Source organism: Aythya ferina, assembly GCF_964211825.1.
Source record: "Aythya ferina genome assembly, chromosome: 6".
NCBI lineage: Eukaryota > Metazoa > Chordata > Aves > Anseriformes > Anatidae > Aythya > Aythya ferina.
The window spans coordinates 13,513,647-13,519,987 of NC_140303.1; positions in this window are offsets into that span (position 1 = coordinate 13,513,647).

Genomic DNA, 6,341 nt, shown 5'->3' on the forward strand with positions numbered 1-6,341 from the left:
CTGCTGAGAGGGTTATTTTTGCTTCCACTTCAAAAAGAAAAAAAAAAAAAAAAAAGGAAAGGAAAGGAAAGAAAAGAAAAGAAGAAGGAAAAAAAAAAAAAAGCAGCTGTGGATCTTAATTCACTGTGCTATGCATCAAGCCTGAGGCCTCCATCTGAAGGGTAACGTGGCAGTGACTTTTAGGAAGTACTGAATGTACCAGATGTGCAACTCCTCCAGATCCAGATGTGCGCCCTCCCCCCCACCTCAGCCCCGCGCAGAGGAACAAGCAGCACCGAATCACTCCGAAAGCATCCCGCAGACTAAACCTAGCCAAGTGCGAAACCCGGACGGCTCAGGATTCCCACACCAGTGTTTACGCAGCACAGCCACAGGGATGTCTCTTCCCAGAAAAAGCCCTGGCGTCGGCTCCCCGCGCGGCGAGCAGACCCAGCTGGGTGAAGCGGGACGGGCCTGGTGCTGGCTCCGTGGCTGCGCCGAGAGCTGAGCCCCATGCTGAACCTCGGGCTGTTGCTGATTTAAAACCCACATGCTGTTTCTATAAGGAGCTGCTTTGATCCCGAAAGGGAAAGCCGGGCTGCATATGAGGGCTGGAGCACTTGAAACCCTCCCCACGTGCTGCGCTGCGTCTCCCTGCAGGCAGCATCTCAGCGGCGTTGTTTGTTCCTGGAGGACAGCCTGTGTCTGAGAGCATTTGTGTCTGCACCAACAAGCCAGCTAGCTGTGGGGGGAGGGATTCGTGCCGCTCAGCTCTGAAGCCCCTGTGGGTTTCGGCCCTCCAGATGAGACCTGGGGTGCAGGATGCTCCAGGAGAGTGCAGACATCGTGCCCCGAAGGAGTTTGCTGGAGGGCTGGAGCAGCCGTCCCTTGCAGGAGTGCCCAAATCCAGGGCTGTGCCAACTGCTGTGGGTCAAAGTGAGATGGAAATCCAACAGGATTTCCAGGGCGAAGGGGAGCAGGGCAGCTTTCACGACATGCTCACCCAAAATTTTTCATTCAGTGGGCTGTTGTTCTTTTTTGGGGGGGGGTGGTGAGGGGAGTCCTTCGTGGAAGAGCTCACAGCCAGATGCTGCTGTGCTCTTGGAGACTGCCCCGAGCTGGCAGTGCCCTGACACAACCCAGGTCTGCTGTCTGCATGGAGCCATGCTCCTAAGTCCCCCATGGGAGTGCTGCAGGGGAGCACTGCACTGTCCAAAGCCACTTAAAAATGCAAACCTTACACTGCTGAAAAGAGAGAGAGAGATTTAGTTGCATGCAAATGCTGCTACTTCTGTCTGAAATAGCTTTATATTTCAGTCTGAAATGCCGTGATTTCAAGACACGCAGGACAGCACAGGGCACCTCTAAATGCAGCAATGCACCCGGGCAGCTGGAGGCCACGTGCACGTGGCTCCTTGCGGTGGGGTGTGCGACACTGAGCACAGAACTGATTCCCCTGTGCCCCTGCTCGAGCTCACCGTTTGGCAACGCCAGCAACAAGCATCAAATGATGCGAAAGATGCGATTGCTGCCTCTTGGGCCGTGGAGAGAGGGGAGATGCTCTGCACGGTGTGTGGACGGGGAGCGGGGATTTGTGGCAGTGGGGAGAGGTGCGTGTTGGTGCTGCAGCCCCGTGGTGCTGAGCACAGCCCTAGGGGTGCGGGTGTTTTGGCAGGGAGCTGGAGCTGCTCAGGGCATTGTGTGGAGCTGTGTGTCCATGTAGTGTGGCTGGGGAGGGTCTGGGAGGAGGAGATGGCAGTTTGGGACCTTAGCTGAGCTCTGACCATCTCCCTTGGTTGACCCCCAGCTCTCCAGACCCAGAGACCCACGGGAGGAGCACCTTCCCTGCATGACCGGACACAGCAGCTTGCAGCCAGCACCCACGGCACCCCAGCGGTACCTGCTTCTGCAGACCAGCCTTCCTCCTCCACCCTTCGGGCTCCTGCTGCTTTACAATGCATTTCGTGGCTTTTCTGTGTAAACGCAATAAAAGCTCTTGCTGTCAGACCACAGAGAGCGGGTCCCTCCCGGCCGCCTGGCATGGCCGCGGCATTTTGGCAGGAGGATGCCGTGGGGGCAGTGGGGTTCTGTGGGAGGACCTGCAGCCCCTGGAAGGGTTAAGGTGGAAAGTCATCCCACGCAGCCCGCCAGTCAGCCTCAGCCTGCTGGAAAAAGCAGCTCAGCGCCCTGGCTGCGCTCGGCATCAGGAAACAATCACGCGCAGGAGCCGGGCTGCCAGGAGGGGAAGGGGAGTGGGATGAGGAGAAGGGGGGGGGAGTGCCGCGAAGAAAATCCAGAGCCCTCCCAAAAGGCAGCAAAGGCCGGGATTCATTACCCGCCGGGAGATGTGTTTATAGCAAATGTGAGTCAGTGCCCGGGGACGGGCGATTGGGACGGGTGCGTGCTGCCCATCCGGCCCCGCACAATGGCAGCTCTCAAACCCGCCGCCCCGCGCCACGCGCCAGCCCCGGACCTTGGAGCAGCCCCAGCGCTATTTTGGGGCATGCCTCTGCTCCAGGGCGTTCCATTTCTCCACCGAGGGGCCGTGCCAGAGCGCTGCCGCTCCCTGCCGTGCTGGCTGCTGGCCCCAGGGGCCAACCGTGCCCCTTTGGGAAGAGGACACTGCCCATGGGGCGGCTGGCCAGGTCCCCCATGCATTGCCCCAATGCAGTTGGGGTCTCGGCCCCAGCAGGTCCCTGAAACGTGGCCAGCAGAGTCAGCACTGGGGATGGGGAAATGAGGTCAAAATGCCTATTCTGACCTTTTCTTGTGCTTGTGGGTGGGAAGCATTCACCCCTTTTGCTGGGGTCCAGCCCCACAGCACATCCCGCCAGCCCCAGAGACTGCCGCCAGCCTGCAGGTCAGCCCAGGGGTCTCAGTCACTTGCAGCCAGCAGCATGGGGTGCCCGTTCCCAACCCTCCTGCCATCTGAACCCCACAGCATCCCCCTGCCCGGGCCGCCCACCACCAGCGCATCCCCCTCCCCGGCCCTCCCAGCCCAAAATGGGTGATCCGGCTGTGGCAAAGCTCCCGGCCCATGGCCACCCTGGGAGGAAAAGCCACCCATGCCAGCTTGTAGAAAACCAGGGAACTTCTGTGGTAAGGAGTCAGCTGGTGCCATCCTTAAAACCACATTTATCTGGCCCAAGGTGGGCATTTGCCTAGAAAAACATCACTCTGCACCTGCTCTCCTCCACAGCCCTCTTTATTTTGGATGAGGTGAGACGGGAAAGCCAACACTTGCCAGGGGCTGGTGATGCACACCGCTTGCTCTGCCCGGGGCATCTCCATGCTTCCTGCTTTGAGCCAGGTTTTGGGGCTCCTGTGGGGGGGTGATGGCCCAGCAGGAGGGCAGCAACTGAAGCACGAGGCCCCCAGAGGCACCCCCAGCCCCGTGCTGAGGGCTTGCTCCCTCCAGAGCAGGCTGACAGGAGGGTGAGTGTTTGGGGATTGGAAACAGCCTGCTTAAATTCTGCTGTTCCTCTTAAAAATAATAATTAAAAAAAGGCAGTGAAGATGCTTATCTTTATGACCCGCTGGGATTTCCCTGGCTGCAGTGTGTGCTGGTGGCCTCTGGTCTGCTGTCTGCTCCGTAACCCTCTCCGCTCTGGGCTGGAGCTGCTCAGCCTCCCCCAGAGGCTGCTGCCTTCTTGCCTCCCATTCGGCATCACTGCAGCCACGGCTGAACAGGGAGCAGGGGAAGCAGGAGTGAGGACAGCAAAATGGTTGGATGTTGTACATTCGCTCTTCGTTGTCCGCGTGAGTGCCAAGGACGATGCTTGGCACCTCGCTGGGAAGCCAGCCCTGCCAGGAAGGGTAGCTGCCTTGTTTCGCACTTCTAGGAAAAGGCTGCAGGCTGGATGCTGCTCCGCGGTACGGAGAGCTCAGCTGCAAACCCTGCTGCAAGCAAGGCTTGCTCCCAAAGGGCCCAGCCACCCAGTGGGCTGGGGTGAATAAACACCCCAGGAATTCCCAGGAACAGCCTGGGAATGGGCGTGCAGGGACACAGGAGTCGGACAAGGATCCCTGCGGCAGCACGGCACGGGTCAGGCCGGCTCCAAGGGGTGCTGCAATGTGAACCCAGCCCAGGGAGATCACGGGGGGGGTCTGGGTGTGCAAGCAAGGGAGAGCTCCGTGCCTCTCAGGGCTGGCTGCCCACGCAGAGGGAAAATGAAGCCATGCTTGGGGCACTCAAAAGCAGACAGCAAGGAAAGCAGGGGTGAGCTGCTGGCTCCCTAGGAGAGGTGAGACGTGAGGCAGGGGGCTCGCACAGCCTCGGTGAGGGCAGGCTCGGTAGCTCTGTGCCTCAGAGGATGGATCCAGCCCTGTGGAAGTGCCCTTGAGGGACAGCAGTCCCTGGGATGGCCCCTGCGGGGACCGCGTGCGGCTGTGCCCGGGGCACGTGGGTGGCTGAGGGGGCCAGAGGCGCGATCCCCTCTCCTCCAGCTCCCACGCCGCGTCCAGCGCCTCCCCTCTTGCTCTTCTCTCTGAAGAAACCCAGCCAAGCTTTCCCGCAGGCTCAGACAGCTATGAGAGAAATATGATTACCAGATGGTTTGTTTTTCCATAGGACCAGAGGCCAGCGTGAGGTAACAGGGAAAAAGTTAACCCGCCCCAAGCCAGCTTGGACGCGGGGCCGTGGCTTTGCTGATGGGGCCGTGCCGTGGCGGCACACCAGGGGTCTGCACAGCGTGGCAATGGGGGGCACTCACACCCCGTGCTGGAATCCCCCCGCTGCCAGCCCCCAGCCCCACGAGATGGCCTGGAAAGCCCGCGGTGGGGATGCTCGCCAACAGGCGTGGGCAGCTGAGGACCTCGGAGAATTCAGGGAAAGGGGAAGGATTCTCAGAGCTGCGTGCCCAAAGGTTGCTGTGCGTGCTGGGTGCCACCGTCCCTGCTGGAAGGGGAGGTCCCAATCCCTGTGCTGGAAGGGAGGGCAGGGTCCCCCAGGCTGGCTCCAGCCCACGCTGCGAGGAGCAAAGCCCAGCTGGCAAACGGCACGTGGAGGAGTTCGCCTCGGGTCAGGGGAGGCAGTGGCTCAGGCAGAGGGGGAGCACTGTGCTCGGGCTGTCCTGTCCCATACAGCAAGGAGAAGCTGTAAGGGGTGCTCAGGAGGTGCCACACAGCAGGGGCTGGCTCTTCCCTGACCCTCTCTGCACAGCAGGAGTGTGAGACCCTTCCCGGTGTCACCGTGTGGCTCTGTGCCTGCCGGGAGATGCTGGCAGGGTGGCTTTGCCCTCCAAGGGCTCTGTCACTGCTGGAACCACCGCTGCCACCCTGCTCCCAGGGCTTCTCCTCCTGCAGAGATCCTCTGTGGGAAGCTAAATCACCACGTGTGGAAACACCACAGACCACACGCTTTTCGTCGGGGTTTGTGGTTGGCACCGTGCTCGGCTTGGACCGCAGCTGAGCATAGAGGTGGGACGTCGGCACGGGCACAGCTGACCCCTGGGCACGCTGGCTCCTGCAGCCCTGCACCTCCAGGGGCTGGGGTCTTACAGCCACCCGGGGGAGATGCAGCCTGCGACCACCCCATGGTGACCAGAGCAGAGGAAAATCTCTCCCAGCAGACACCACCACCCAAACCCTTAGCACATCCTTTGGGCATTAATGTCCCCATTAGCCAGGGGAAGGTGACACAGCCAGCTGGGTATCAGTGTGCTTCATGTGGTTGCAGGAGGGGCAATTTCAGCCAATTCTGGCCTCTCCCAGTACTGTGCAAATGGGCAAAGCAGCCCCAGCTGAGGCACATGGAGCTGGTACTCAGCTGTTCCCCACTTTCCAAATGAACCCTTTGGCTATAAGAGCACCAGTGGGGGTGCTGCTAGCTTTTCCTAGGGGGAATTCATGTGAGTCTGCTTTCATATCTCTTTTGGAAAGGGTATTTTACATTTGTTAGTGGGCTTGATTAATGGGAAGAAAAGGTTGTGTGAAGGAAGTATTAGCAGGAAAAAAAAATAGAGCAGCCTGATTATTTTCTCAGAAGAAGAAGAAAAAAATCCAATTACATTCATTTTTCGCACCCTATTTTGGTCTGGAATGGGATCAAGAGTTTGTGATTTGCTTGCTGTGCTCTCACTGGGCTGTGGCAGCCTGAAACCCAGTTGGGTGGCTTGTCCTATGGACAGGAGCGCTGCTCCATGTGGAGGGGGCATTTTGGAGGGGGCTGCACCACGGGGGTGGGTGAGAAGGGTCCCTTTCCTGGGTGGAGAGAGATGAAGGCACAGCTCCCCAGCCTCATCTGGAGAAGGGAGAAAAGAGAAACTAGATGTCTTTCACTGGCACGTGTCTGTAGTTTTGGGATGTGACAGCATACTCTTAGGCTCAATGATTGCAACACGCCTTGGGTCAGCTTGCAAGCT